Source organism: Symphalangus syndactylus, chromosome Y, assembly GCF_028878055.3.
Source record: "Symphalangus syndactylus isolate Jambi chromosome Y, NHGRI_mSymSyn1-v2.1_pri, whole genome shotgun sequence".
Classification (NCBI taxonomy): Eukaryota; Metazoa; Chordata; class Mammalia; order Primates; family Hylobatidae; genus Symphalangus; species Symphalangus syndactylus.
The window spans coordinates 21,795,333-21,811,635 of NC_072448.2; the positions used below are offsets into that span (position 1 = coordinate 21,795,333).

Here is a 16,303-nt window from a genome sequence, read left to right on the forward strand (position 1 = left end):
TTCTATTGTGATGGGCGGAGAAGTGGGACAGCGGAGTGGCAGAACAAGGTGCGCTGGCAGGCAGTGGCGACTGAGAGCGAGAGTTTGATTCTTCTTTGTTGTGGGATAGTTTTATGTGGTATTAATCTTTTCTGTTGTCTCCGATATTTCTGATCCTCTTATATCTCTCTCAAATTTTTGAAAGTTGTTATTATTCATTTGAATACGCTGTATATACCTTCCTTTTGCTGAACTCTTTTGTGAATATTGCTAAATCTTAGATTTGCTTATTTAAGATAATTTTGTATATCTGGTAAATGTTCATTCTTTTTGATTGTTTTTCTCTTTTGTTCTTCATGAATTTCTTAATAACCTATGTTAATTAATTTTTATTTTCTTTTTTCTTTTACTTTTTATTTTATTTTATTTTATTTTATTTTATTTTATTTTATTTTATTTTATTATTTTATTTTTTTAGACAAAGTCTCTCTGTGTTGCCCAAGCTGGAGTTCAATGGCACAACATTGACTCACTGCAACCTCTGCCTCCCAGGCTTGAGTGATTCTCCTCTCTTAGCCTCCTTAATAGCTGGGATTACAGGTGTGCACTACTATGCCCAGAGAATTTTTTGTATTCTTAGTAGACATATGGTTTCACCATGATGTCCAGACTGGTCTTGAACTGCCAACCTCAAGTGATCAACCAATTGCAGCCTTCCAAATTGCTGTGATTACAGGCCTGAGCCGGCACACCTGGTCTTAATAACTCATTTTAGAGCTCACTGATTCTTTATTCTGTTTGATCTATTCTGCTGTTGAAAGACTTCTGAATTTTCCACTTCAACCAGTATATTTCTCAGTTTCGGGACTCTTTTTATTTTTAAATAATTTCAGTCCATTTTTAAAAGTCTCTTTCAGAAGTGTATCCGTTCCTTTTCTGTGTTGTTTTAGAGATCTGAGTTTCCTGAAAACTGGTATGTTGAATTATTGATCCACTGAAGGATCTAGGTTTCTTTGGCTAGGTTGGCCAAAGTCTAGGTCAGTGCCTTTGTTTTGGCAGTAGATGGTGCCTTAAGCCCCGGATTATCTCAGCTCTAACAAATTTTGAAACACTGCCAGTCTCCTATCTGAGAGATTTTGAAGGGGATATCCTAAGAGTGTGGGAAGGCTCTCTATAGGTTTGTGATCAAGGAAATTATGCAATATACCTCCTACCTTATGGTAATGCTGTACAGGCACTCAGGTTTCGCATCTTCCGTGACTGAGATATCCAGGCTGGAGATGGTAGTCCTGCCTTTCTACTTCATGCCTGGTTGTCCTCAGGTTTTTTTTCCTTTCTTCAGCACTCACAAGGCTTCCTTGGGTGAAGACAGGAATAGGTCTCCTGCCAGGGAATCCACAGTGATGGGGAAGCTGGCCATCCACTTCAACTTTATTTTATTAGGTGGTGTAGTAACCAAGAGTCAGAGGAGATTTTTGTTTCTTTTTTTTTTCTTTTTTTCACACTTGGTTGTCAGCAGACTAGGGGACGAGTGTCATGAATATAAAAGGCCAACTTTTTTACCCTTTGCCTGGTTTCTTCACTTCTCTGTCACCCTAAGAGCAGCCTCATTCTCACTTTTGAGCTCTGCGTTATTGATGGTGAGAATCTCAGCACTGTATACCCGGTTTTTCTGTGGGTGTTCTTGGGGGGTTAGGGTTGGGGGCAATAGATGGCAGCTTACTTTACTATGCCATATTTTTTACAAAAGTACTCTCCTCTAGTTTACACTTTTTCTGCTTCCTTGTGTGTACCTTTAAGTTATAAATTTTATATTGCTTCTTTTTTATCTATATGTTTACACATATATATTTCTCAACATTAATTTAGTGCATTTCAGAAGCTTTAGTATGTTTTAATTTTTCTTTTATTTATGAAAATTATTTAATTCCTTGCAGATTCTTCAGTTAACCATAGGTTGTTGAAGAGTGTATTTATTAGTTTCCAAACATATATATTTTCAGTTTTTAGAAAAGGAGACTCAGTCAAGTGTGGTGCTCATGCATATAATCTGAGCACTTTGAGAGCCTGAAGTGGGTGTATAACCTCAGGTCAGGAGTTTGAGACTAGCCTCCTCAATACAGTGAAACTCTGTCTCCACTAAAACTACAAAAATTGGCCTAGCATGGTGGTATATGCTTGTAGTCCCAGCTACTCAGGAGTATGAGGCAGGAGAATTGCTTGAATATGAAAGGTTGTGGTGAGTCAAGATCACACTACTGAATTCCAGCCTGGGTGACAGAGTGAGACTCCATTTTATTTATTTATTTTTTTGAAAGAAAGGAAAGAAGGAAAGAAAGAAAGAAAGAAAGAAAGAAAGAAAGAAAGAAAGAAAGAAAGAAAGAAAGAAAGAAAGAAGGAAAGAAAGAAAGGAAGGAAGAAGGGGAGGGAGGGAGGGAGGGAGGGAGGGAGGGAGGGAAGGAAGGAAGGAAGGAAGGAAGGAAGGAAGGAAAGAAGGAAGGAAGGAAGGAAAGCAGGCAGGCAAGGAAGAAAGAAAGAAAGAAAGAAAGAAAGAAAGAAAGAAAGAAAGAAAGAAAGAAAGAAAGAAAGAAAGAAAGAGAAAGAAAGAAAAGAAAGAGAAAGAAAAGAAAATGGGTCTCTAGTTTTATTCCATTGTGGTTGGAGGAAGCATTATATGTGATTTCAATAATATTAGATATAATTAGATTTGCTTTGTGGCCTACCATAAAGTCTATTCTGAAGATAGCACAGAGAATAACACACATGCGCTTCAGAAGAATGTGTAGTCATCTTGTGGAGTCTTTTGTATATGTCTGAGGGACTTATTTGGTTTATACTACTTTTCAAGACCTTTGTTTTCTTATTGAACTTGGATTTGGTCACTTCACACATTGTTGAAAGCAGGTTGTTGAAATCTCCAATGATTATTATTATTGCAGAACTGTCTAGCTCCTCAAATGGATTCATTTTTGTTTCATATATGCTGAGGATCTGTTATTAGGTATATATGTAAATGATATATCTTCTTGATCAATTAAGCAATTTTGATATTTGTCTAGTAATTCTACCTCTGTTTGGTTACTGTTTGCATTATTTTTTCCCTCACTTTTAAAACATTTAAAATGTTATTCTGCCAGTATTTGACATTTAACTGGAGTTTATTTGGACTGAAATTAATTGCTGACAAGAATTTATTTTCCTATGTTTGTACTTTTCTTCTACAAGTTTTCTTATTGTTTTTGTTATATTTCATTCCTCCAAAACTGCTTATATTTGTATTTGTTTCTCTAGTGTGCCATTTTGACTCCTTCATTTCTCTTCAGCATATTTGAAGTTATTTTCTTATTGGCTATTAATGGTATTATAATAAATATATTAAATTTATAATAATATAGTGTGAATTACAATAACTGAGTATTGACATTATACAAAAATCATTTTCCCATATTGCTCTCCCTACTTTTCTATGTTTTTTTGTCAAAAATTGTTTGTTATGCAATATGTTATGCAACAACCCAGATATGTAATTGTTTTATTCTTTGTCATTTCTTCATTTTATTATTGAATTTTATTTTACTTCATTGAGACAGCGTTTCAGTCACATAGGCTAAACATGGTTCACTACAGCCTTGAGCTCCTGGGCTCAAGGGATCCTTCCACCTCGGCCCCTCATGTACCTGGGACAGAAGTGTATGCCACCACAGCTGGTTAATTTTGTTGATTTTCTGTAGAGAAAGCATCACACTTTGTTGTCCTGACTGGTCTCAAACTCCTGGGCACAAGGAAATCCCCATCCTTGGTTGGGATTACAGTTGTGAGATACTGTGTCTTTCCTCTTGTAATTTAAATCCAGTAGAAAAATGTAGTCACAGAAACCCCATATACAATAATATTGGCTTTTCTATTTCCTGGCATAATTACTTTATTGATGTTCTTTATTTCATTTCTTTATTTGCACATGAGGTACTATTTTACTTTCATCCCTTACATGTTTTATCATGTTTTGTAAGGCTGATCTAGTAGTAATGTACTCTCTTTAAATCTGTTTGCTTGGGAATGCCTTACTTGCTCATAAATTTAAACTTTGCTTTGTACAGATATTGAGTTTATGATTGACTTAATATTTTTATTTCAGCACTAAGATCTCATCACAGTAACTTATTTCCTTCATAATTTTTAATGAGAAATTGACTGTTAATGTCATGGATGATAACTTGCATGTGATCAGTTACTTCTGTCTTGCTTCTTTTAAAGTTCTCTATTTATTTGTCTTCTGTCAATTTCAGTGCATGTGTTTCAGTGTGGATATCTTTGAGTTTATTCTTCCTGGAGTATTTTTTTTTTCTTTGGAGGTACTTGGGATCAGTAGATTTCCATCTATCAACACGTTTGTGAAGTTTCAGCCACTGTTCATTCAAATATTCTTTTTCTTCCCACTATATTTCTCTTTTTTCAGTGGAACTCCCATTATGATTATGTTGATATTCTTGATGGAATCCCATGGCAACCTTAGTTTTGTTCATTATTCTTGTTTCTCTTTTTGTTTCATACACTGAATAGTATCGATAATCCATCTTCGAGTTGCTTCATTACTCTTTTTGCATGCTCACACTAGCTATTCAATCTTTCTAGTTACAGATTATTGATTTCATTTTTTAAATAATGTATATGTCTTTATTGGTATTTTCAATTTTGAGTCACTGTTCTACTGGGTTCCCTTAGGTCTTTGAGAACATTAAAATGAAGAGAATTGAAATATTTCCATAGTTAGTACCATGCCTGGGCTTTCTGAAATAGTTTCTTTTAATTATGTTTTCTTTGAATGTGCTTTTTTTGTGTTTATCTTTGAATGCATTTTATTTTATTGTTGAACTTTGAACACTTCGGATATTATTCAGCATATTCAGATAACAAATTCTTGACCTCCACAATTGCTTAGTTTGTGGGTTGTGTACTTGTTTAACGACTCTTTAAAGCTAGTTTTGTAGTCTGTGTTCTTTGTCATATATGGCCACTTAACCTGTGTTCTGTCATTCTTTTGGTCATGTACTGTCCTTGATACATTTAAAAAAAAAAATCCAAGGAAGGAAAAGAAAAAGAGGAAAAGAAAGGAAAGAAAAAAACTGCCCAGAATTTGCATATGAACTCTTTCAGAAACTCTAGTGTTTAGTCCGAAGTCAGGGAAAAGTGAAAAGTTTTAGGGTCTTCTCCATGCATGCATCCAAAAATGGACATACTTATATCCTTCTAAATATACCAGTAGGAGTCTGGGTGTGGTGCTTCATATCTGTAATCCCACCAATTTGGAAGGCTTAAGAGAACAAATCACTTGAGCCCAGAAGTACGAGACCAGCCTTGAAAACATGGCAAGATCTCTTCTGTATAAAAAAAAATACAAAAGTAACTAGTTTTGGAGGCCCATGCCTGTACTGTGAAACACTGAGCGGGGAGGATTGGTGGAGTCCAGAGAGGTGAGATGCTCAGGAGGCTGAGGTGGCAAGATCATTTGAACCCAAGGAGGTTGCCACTGCAGTAGGCCATGATCATGCCACAGGACTCCAATGTGGGCCACAGGGCAAGTTCTGTGTCTATTTAAAACCCAATCCAAAATAAACAGCAATAAACTGTGAGAGTTTTTCAAAGCTGATTTTTGGCATCAATTTTCTTCACCAGCCTCTTCTTTCCAGGCATTTTGTTTGTGTACTGCTTGACCTGACTGTTATTCTTTGCTACTGGTGGCTCTGAATAGTATGTTTCCTTTCCACAAATGCCTCCTGGGAGTCAACTTCTGCCCCCAAGAAAGCTCTGAGGTGGGCTAAAGAAAAGCCTCTGAGCGAATAATCTCCAAGGGAATCTCAGACATTTTAAATCACACAACCACAATTATTTGAGATAAGCTCCGTATTTCCACACATGCATCAAAATCTGCATCTAGAATTTAGTCTTCCTCACAGTTGCGATGAAGCCATGGAGTGGGTGATGATGGGCAGTTAAAATGCCACATACTGTCTTGCCCAAACTTAGAGGTCAGGTCTTTCTTCATTAAACGCACCCCTGAGTTACGTTATTAGATTCCAGAGCTCCAAAAATCAAGTCTGAGGTTGTTTTCTCTTCCTTGTATCTCTTCACTTTTAACCCAATTAACTTTAATGACAGCATAAAATAGAAACTTGATTAAATCTACCTTGCTTTTTAATGTTCAGAGAGGTTTTTGTGAGATGGGGTCTCACTCTCTCACCCAGGCCAGAGGGCAGTGGTGTGATCTCGGCTCCCTACAGCCTCTGCCTTCCAGGTTCAAGGGATTCTCTTGTCTCAGCTTCCTGAGTTGCAGGGATTACAGGCATGCATCCCCATGCCCAGATAATGTTCTTATTTTTAGTAGAGAGGAAGTTTCACCATGTTGGCCAGGCTTGTCTCAAACTCCTGACCTCAAGTCATCCACCTGCCTCAGCCTCCCAAAGTGCTAGGATTACAGTCATGAGCCATTATGTCCAGATTGTTTTGTAAGATTTTATTTGACACTGCTTCCATCACTATCGTGAAAGCCATTCTGTCTTTCATGTAATAAGAAATAGCTAAGAAATATATGTTTTTGTTAGCAACTTTTAAGTGATATGACTTTATTGTTTTCCAAATTATTAAGAGTTCAGTTACTTCATTTCACCACAGTATGGTAGTTGTTACAAATAATTAAGTTCCATCATGGGCCAGTTTAATCTCACAGTCTCTAACTAAAGTATTTGAGTGTAAAAATTAAGTCTCTAAATAGACTACATAACGTGCAGCTCATATGTTATTATTACATTAATGGTGTTTTATATAATTAAATGTAACGGTGATTTTTTAGGACATTATCATATTCATCTTGTAGTGTCATACCCTCCTAAGAAGACAGAATTACACTGGGTAGCTGTAGCATATCAATATAGAGTTCAAAAGACACTCCTCAGAATTCACTGGGAAATGAAAAGTGAAATGTTACGACTGTTCTGGAAATATGGCCCTGACCAGTAAGGAGAAGGCTTGTGACCTCTATGATAAAAGGAACGATAAATAATGAATTACTTCAGATTTTTCCACGTTTGTTTCCCATGTTGAGTTTTGAATAATAAAACAATGTAAATAATAACTGTAATAATACATTTAAGTAATAAAACATTTAAATACATTTCAAAATTTAAACATTTATATTTATTTATATGAATTAAATGGTGAGCATACATTTCTTTATTCATTTAACTTCAACAGGCTCTCAAGTATAGAGAAGAATATGTCAAGTTCACACCTCCAAAAGTCTTATAGCTAGGATGGATAGAAATGGAAGGAGTGACTGAAAAAATAGCATAAGCTTATCTGTAAGTCAATTAAAATATTGTTTCATAAATACTATATAGACTTAGTATTCAAAAATTTAATACCGAAATTACAATGTTGTATTATTTATCATAATATTAAACTCTTAGAGAGACATTATTATATCTCAGAATTCTAGCTTAAAATGGTGGACATAATAGTAAATAACACTGAAATGGCTCCTCACTTCATAAAGTAGCAGTTAATAGTAAAGCAGAAAGGAACAAGAACAGAAACGCAAAGAAAAGAGATGTGTTTTATTCATTGAAAAGTAGAATAATTCTAGACCCTCAATGAAAAATAAATTGAACAGGGTAACACAGAATAAGGAAGTAAATTAAGATGTTGATACTATCATTTAGGGAACAATAAATGATGACCTCACCTTTAATGTATAAACAGCAACAAGAAAAAAAATTTGTAGCTGGTACGTAATAAAAAAGTTGTTATAGATAAAATATGAAAGAGATGAGGGAAAATAATTGTATTTGGAATATCCCCAGTTTTTATATTATATAGGTGATGTACTTTTGGGCAAAAAATTATGGAACAGAGAGGCATGTAGAAATTGTAAAGAAGTTCAGGGGAAGTTTTAAATTTAACTGTCTTAATCTTGGCGCACACGTAAGAAAAAAAGCACAATGTATAGAAATTCAGAGATTGTATCACTGGTTGAATTCCTTAGAACTACAGGTTTAAAACTCAAGAGGCTTTTTTCTCCAAACAACATCAATAAAAAGCCAGGTGTGGTGGTGTGCATCTGTAGTCTCAGCTACTGAGGAGACCAATGCAGGAAAGTTGCTTGAGCCCAGCAATTGAGGCGGTAGTGAGTCAAGGTCTCACTACTGCACTCCAGACTGGGTAACAGAACACTTTCTTAAAGAAAGAAAAGGAAAGAAAAGAAAAAGGGAAGGGAAAAGGGGAAGGAGAAAGGGAAGGATAAAGAGGTATTCTGTGTAGTTACATTGTGGTCTAACGAACAGACATCTATGAGATAAAATGAAACAAAACAAACCGACAAATAGAGAAATCAGCGGAAAGTTGAGCCATGTAATCCAAAGCAAAATAGTATTTCAAGAATAAGGGTGTGAATCAGTTTTACAGATACACGTGACTGTTTGAATAATATGCAATAGACAGGTGATATATGGGATTTAGTGACAAGTATAAGATACAATTCTAAAAACAGGGTAAATGCCTTAAGAAAGGAGAGTTAAGAAAAATAAAATTAAACCTTGTCTGGGCTGACTCTTTCCATGAGTCTTCCTATCACAGAAAATAAATAAGTGAATTGATAGTGGCATATCTGGGACTAAGACAAGCAGGATGTGGATCTAGTAAAGAAAATGATCAGACCGGGTGTGGCATCTCACAACTGTAATTGCAGCACTTTGGGAGGCTGAGGGGGCAGGTCATTTGAGGTCAGTTGAAGACCAGCCTTGGCAACACAGTGAAACCCCATCACAATTAAAAATTCTAAAACTTGCTGAGTGTGGTAGTGCATGCCTGTAATATCAGATACTCAGGAGGCTGAGGCAGGAGAATAACCTGAATCCAAGAGGCCAAGGTTGCATTGAGCCAAGATTTTGCCAGAGACTCTCTCTCAAAAACAGTAAACTAAAATAAAATAAAAAGAAATGATCCTGCAGGTAGAGTGAAGAAGTAATGGTACAAGAAGAAAACAAATAATAAGCCAATCAGTGTTTTAAGAAGCTAGGAGATCCAAAGCAAAGGCGAAGAGGGTCATAGATAGGAACAGTACAAAATATACACAAATCTACACAAGTTTTATTTTTGGTGGTGATTTCTCAGGAGAAAGAAACTCAAAAGAAAGTGTGAATAAGAAAGTTGGTAGAAAGAAAAAAAGGAGAAAGACCAACCACAACAAAATAATGTAAATTATACAACATTAAGCTTTAGCATTCTTCATCCCTTCCCATGGTGATTGTTTCCTCAAGAAATAACGGAAGCTAAATATTCAAAATAGAAGAAAACTTTAGCATATATTACTATCTATGTATATTAAGCCAAGTTTATTTGAACTGTAATTCATTCTGTTAAAATTTGTATTTTAAATTAACAAATATAAATATTTATGGGACACAAAGTGATTTTATAATGCATGTATATATTGCAAAATAATTATATTGGGCTAGTTACCATATCCATTACCTCACATACAAACCATTTCTTTGTTTGTGTTAAGAATATATAAATTCTACGTTTTAAACAATCTGTACTTTTGAGATAGAGTTTTGCTCCTGTTGCCCAGACTTGAGTGCACTGGCGCAAACTCAGCTCATTTCAACTGCCACCTCCCGAGTTCAAGTTATTGTCCTGCCTCAGCCACTCGAGTAGCTGGGGTCAGATGTGCATGCGACCAAACCTGGCTAATTCTTGTATTTTCAGTAGAGACAGTGTTTCATCGTGTTGGCCAGGCTGGTCTTGACTTCCTGACCTCTAATGATCCTCCCTCCATGGCCACCCAAAGTGCTGGGATTTCAGACGTGAGCCACCATGCCTGCCCTTTTTTTATTAAACAATTTTGAAGTTGACATTTATTAACTATGATCACCATTCAGTGCAAAGGATCACCAGAACTTCTTCTTGTCTCACTGAAATTTGTTACGCTTTGATGAACACCTCCCCTTTCTCTGTCCACTCCCATCACCACCCCACACTCCAATCTCTGCCTACTTTTGGTGTGTTTGCAGAAAGAGTCAGGGCCTTGCTGCATTGCCCAGGCTGGAGTACAGTGACACTATAGCTCACTGTGGCCTCAAACTTCTGACCTCAAGTGATCCAACCACATCATCCTCCCATAGTGCTGGAGTGACAGGCATGAGCCACCACATTTGGCATATTCACAGTTTGAATGAGTTCAACTTTTTTAGATTTTACATATAATTGTGATCATTCTATACTTGTCTTTCTGTGCCTCTCTTATTACACTGAGCTAATATCTTCCAAATCCATTCATTTGGTCACAAATAAATAAAAGATTGTCCTCCTTTTTTTAAGGCTGTATAGTATATCTCATTGTGTATATGTGCCACACTTTATCTGTTGATGTGTTGATGAGCACTTGGGTTGTTATCGTATCTTGGCTGTTATGAATAACACTGAGATGAATATAGAAGTGCAGATATCTCATTGACATGCTAATTTTATATCCTTTGAGTACATATTTGGGAGTAGTTGGATTATGTGGTAATTCTTATTTTTAGTTTAATTGTATTTTTGAAAACTCAATTCTATGACCCCAAAAGCACAGACTACAAAAGCAGAACAAAAAACAATTGGATCACATCACATCAAACTAAAATGTTCCTGCACCACAGAGGGAAAAGGGTGAAAAGAAAATGTTCACTGATAATGTTTATGCTATATTATAAACACTTATTAAATTAAAGGTATAGGTTCCAAAAATGTACTAGGTGAAAAATGTATTATGCTTATTTTTTCTGCTTAGTTTTTGGAGCCAGATGAATTTTTTATTTTGTTTTGTTTAATAAGTTGTACAATTATATTTAAGAAAACAAAAATTATTAATGCATAGTCACATTAGAAAAATCAATTTTATTAGAAACAAGATTTTGTTTTTAATAATTTTTTATGAGTATCTTTATAAAGTCACACTCATCCTTTTTACTCTTTGTTCTGCGAAAGTATATATGGATATTGCATACTTGTTTACTGAAAATATCCCACCCTTCTCCATGAGTGATAGTAATTCCTCAGCTGCTTACTTATATTCTTTTAACTGAATTTTCTCCAGATGCTTACACAATATCACAGTGCTTCTGGATGATTTCCAGTATCTCCTGGCAATATTTTGACTGACCACCATGGTTGCAAATACTGACAGAAGAGGAGCATAAAGCCAATGGCTAATATGTGATTATGATGAACTACACGGCAATTATTGAGTCACAAGACTTCAGTAAAATGTTCCCTCCAAAGAACCTAAATATCAATATTATTATCACATTTTTAGAAACTGAAAGCTGTAGTGTAGGATTGTATGGCCCACCTCTGTCTCTTATCAATTCCTCATTTGACAGCTGCAGTTTCACTGCTGACCAGCAGGAAAATTGATAGCAGCATACTCTAGCATGATTAAGATAAGCATCTGTAGTTACCCACCAGGCTGGAATTATTTTCTGTGTTGCTAGGAAGATGAGCTCCACTTTTCCAAAACTCCAGCCATGGTGTCAACAATAACACAAAATATATGATTAATAGAAAGTGTAAGCTCACCTGTTTCAGACATGCAGAAAAAATGCCAGAGTCACTACATGTGAGATAATCACCAAGGAATGCCATATCATGACACAGATGAATTTTATCACCTGTAGCTTAATGGCAGCAAAGTCGTTGCCAGTGTGGATGGCCAGTATATTGCAGTGAATGGCACCTACACAATTGAGAAGAGGGAGTATGTCATCAACAATGCTATTAGAGATAAACATGAAAATGTTACAGAATAATTTTCATTAGTAATGGCCACTTTCTCTTTTAAACTTGCCATGTTAAGATGTATTTCTCCCAATCCATCTCCTTCAGAAAATAACTTACCTACAAAAAATAAAAAAAAAAGGATTTGTCATCTTTCCATTATTCAGGGATTTAGTAAATATATGCATGCAAAACATATATTACACCTGGGAAAAACAAATAATAAGTGAACACACACACACCCAAATTTATAAATGTATATACACATTGCTTCAAAATAAAATAACTGCAACACATGAAATTGGATAGAGACATTCATATCTGATGCTATAAGGTGTGACAGCACCTAGAAAGAAGTCTCAATTAAGAACAAATAAAGTTACCTGAATTAGATCTTGAAAAGGTAGTTTCCTTTTTATAGAAAGTCAGAGTGTAAAGTAGGAAATTACAGTGTAAAATAGGAGGCAAATGCAATATAAACTGTGTTTTAGACGATGGTGATAACAGGAAATCGGAAATAAGCTGTGGAGTTCAAGTAAATTCTGGAAGTGGAGCTGCCAGATTTTGCTGCATGATGGAATACAAGCTACTAGAGAAGCAGAAAAATTAAAAGTTTTAGAAATTAAGTGATATGTGTGGGCATGATTTTGTTTGTGTGTATTTAGGTAATTTTATCAGAAAGTTTTTAAGAAGAAAGTTAATTTAATTTTGACACCGTTATCCCAATAATTAGACTAATATGCCCAAGGAGGAAAACCAAAATTATGTAGTAGTTGAATAATCAGCTTAAACAATCTTCTACTACATTCAGTTGAAAGAGGAAAAATTCATTTCACATATGCAGGAGGGTTAAAATAATACAGTCTTCATACACAATGAAAAGAAGCCAGAAAACAAAAAAAGGCCAAATAGTCTTTACTAATCTAAAGTAATTATTCATTTTCTAACACCATTTAGACAATGAATATCAAGAATCCATTTATTCCTTCAGGAATACCCAAAGAGAAACTCTAAAGCAATAACATTCTTAACTGCATTTATAAGAAATAAGACTTAATAAAAAGAAATGACCTAAAAGTTAAATTTACAAAGTAAATTTTAGCTGGGTGTAGTGACTCATACCTGTAACCCTAGCACTTTAGCAGGCTGAGGTAAGTAGATCACTTGAGCCCAACAAAAACAACAACGAAACACCAAAAATGTTAGCCAGGCATGGTGGCACATTCTTGTATTCTCAACTATTCAGGAGGCGGAGGTGGGAGGCTTGCTTGGGCAAAGGAAACAGGCATAGTGCCTTTTGCCTTGGGACTTTTTTTTGCCTGTCCCCTTACCCCAGTACTTTGAGAGGTTGATACCCAGGGGTAATCATGTAGACCAACCCCGGCAACAGATTAGAAACTATAACCTCAGCAGAATGGAGCTGAGTTCCAGTCAATATTCCCGCTGATTGACTACAGTAACCTCAGGCACCAAATGACGGTCAGAGGGCAGACCATGGAAGGTACAGGCCTTGAGTGCACCCAGTGCTCAACTGTGTGATACAGGTGCAATCTGGCACTGAGTCAGCTTTGCCGGCCACATTACTCCAACTGTGAACGTCTACTCATTAGTGTTTCCCCTCATGCTACCAGGGCTGAAGGTATCATAGGCTTAAAGACCTTAATTTCCTTCTTCTCCTTGCCCTGAATCTCTGGACAGCCTTACTGTAGAAGAAATCTTCCAAACAAAGACAAACTACAAACACTGAATTAGGCACCTACATCACTGTGCAGACATTGATGCATAGTCACAAGCATTAGGATCAATGAGAGAAACATGATGGCATCAAGTGGTCAAAATAAAGTGCTGGTGGTGACTGACCCAAAAGAGATGGGCATGGACACATGGCCTGACAAGGAATTCAAAATACTTGTTTGAAGACAATGCAGTGAACTTCAGCAAAACACAAAGAATTCCGAAATTTATCAGAGAAACTTACACGAGAGATTAAAAAATGGGAGGAAAAAACAAACAGAAATCTTGAAGAATAAAACACAACAAAATAAAAAATGCAGTTGTCAGCAGTGACAACAGAAGTGGTCAAGCAGCAAAACTCAAAGGCAGGTCAATTCAAAATGTACAGTCAGAGGAGAAAACATAAATAAGATTCATGAGATTGATGGGATAACATCCAAAGAGCAAATGTATCAGACACTGGTATTCAAGAGTGTGGTAGAGCTGGGTGTGATGGTTCATGCTTGTATCCTCAGCACTTTGCGGGGCCAAGGCGGGTGGATCATATGTTGTCAGGAGCTTGAGAGTAGCCTGGAGAATATGGTGAAACGGTTTATCTATTATAATACAAAAATTAGCTGGGTGTGTTGGTGGACATCTGTAATCCCAGCTACTCAGAAAGCTGAGTCAGGAGGATCACTGGAACTCAGGAGAATCACTGGAACCCAGGAAGTGGATGTTGCAGTGAGCCACAATCACACCACTGCACACCAACATGAGAGACAAGAGCAAACCTCCATCTCAAAAAAAAAAGTGTAAAAAAAAGAGTAAAAAGCTTATTTGAAGAAATAATAACAGAAGCCTTTTCAAACTTAAATAAAATATAAATATTCTGCTATAAGAACATCGAAGGCTTACAATCACATTCAATTTCAATAAATATATCCCTATGACTTAATATAATCAAACCACCAAACATCAAAGACAAAGAGAGGATACAGAATTAAGCAGCAGAAAAAAATAACATGTTATAACAGGAATACATCTATACAAGTAATATATACATATATATAATACAAATGTTAATAGATCCACAGGAAGAAAAAAACGCAAGATAATACTAGAAAACTTCAGCACCTTACTTTCAGCAATGAATAGATAATGCAGACGGAATTTAATAAGTAAACATTGGATGAAAATGCCATGTAGGGAAAATGCTAAGAACAGTTACTCAACTATCCATCCAAGAGCTATATAATAAACACTCTTCTCCACTGCATATATGAGACATCTTCCAGGATATGTTACACATTAGGTAAAAAAAATCACATCTTAATGAATTTGGAAAGATCAAAGTCATATCAAGTATCTCTTCTGAAATCACTAATTCATAAGTATATCAAAATTAAACAACATGCTCCTGAATAACCAGTGAGTCAGTGAAGACATTAAAGAGAAAACACCATATTTCTTTAGACAAAAATAGAAACACAACACACCAAAACCTATGAGATTCAACCAAAGCAGTTTTAAGAGAGAAGTTATGGCAATAAATGCCTTCAACTACAAGAAGATATCGAAAACACAGCTTGATGTTTCAATGAAGGAATTAGAAAAACAGAAATCTAAACTCAAAAGTAAAAAAAAAACAACAACAAAAGAAAACAAAGCCCCTAATAAAGGAAATCAGAGCCATGAAAGAGATACCATCACTGATACCCAGAAACAACTTAATGGTAAGAAATCAAATCAGCAATAAAAGGTCACCCATTAAAGAGCCCAGGACTTGATGTGTTCACTACTGCATTCTACCTACCACAAAAAAGAAACTACTGCCTTTTTAACCTAGTCAAAACATAAAACAAAAAGGAAGATATGGGAACTGTTCCAACTCATTCCATCGGGATGGCATTATGCTGATAACAAAACCAGACAAGGATACAAGAAAAAAGAGAAAACTATGGGCCAATGTATCTGATAAATATAATGTAAAAATCCTCAATAAAATACTGGGAAAATGACTTATAATTACCATTTAGAAAATCATTCATTGTGATGCAGTGAGATTACAGGGATGCAGGAATGGTTTAATACACTAGAATCATTAAATGTCATACATTATATCAACAAAATAAAGAACAAAATCTATGCAGTCATTTCAATAAGTGAAAAAAAATTTTGACAAAATTCAACATTTTCACAATAAAATCTCTTAACAAATTATGCATGGAACAACTGTAACTCAACACAACAAAAGACATAGACCCAAATAACCAGATAACGCCATATATACGAACCCTTACCTAAAACTACACTCAGAGGGAATTAAAAGTTGAAAGCTTTTCTGTGAAGATCTAAAGGAAGACCAGGATGTTCATTTTCACTACTTATATTAATGTAATAATAAAAGTCCTTAGCCAGAAAAATTAGACAAGAGAAAGTAAGAAAAGCTACCCAAATTAGAAAGAAAGAAGTAAAATTGTCCATATATACTAATGACATACTATGGAAATCCTTAAACGCACAACTAAAAAGTAGTTAGAACTAATACAGAAGGTCAGTAAAGTTTCAGTTTACAAAATCAACATATAAAATTGCGTAGCATTTCCATACACTAACAGCAAAATATAAAAAAAAAAAATTAAGAACACAATCTCATTCACAATAGGTATAGGGGACAAAAGGGAGTAAATTTAACCAAGGAGATAAAAAAAAGGCTGCATTCTGAAATCCATGAAACACTAATCAAACGTTAAAATGACATAAATAAATGGAAAGATATTTATGTTCATTAATTGGA

At 35.4% G+C, this 16,303-nt stretch overlaps 1 pseudogene; it reads right to left on the reverse strand.

Moving 5' to 3' along the window:
* Positions 1-11,325: 11,325 nt before the first annotated feature.
* LOC129476686 (testis-specific XK-related protein, Y-linked-like) lies at positions 11,326-11,804 on the reverse strand (annotated as a pseudogene).
* Between the last annotated feature and the right edge of the window lie 4,499 nt (positions 11,805-16,303).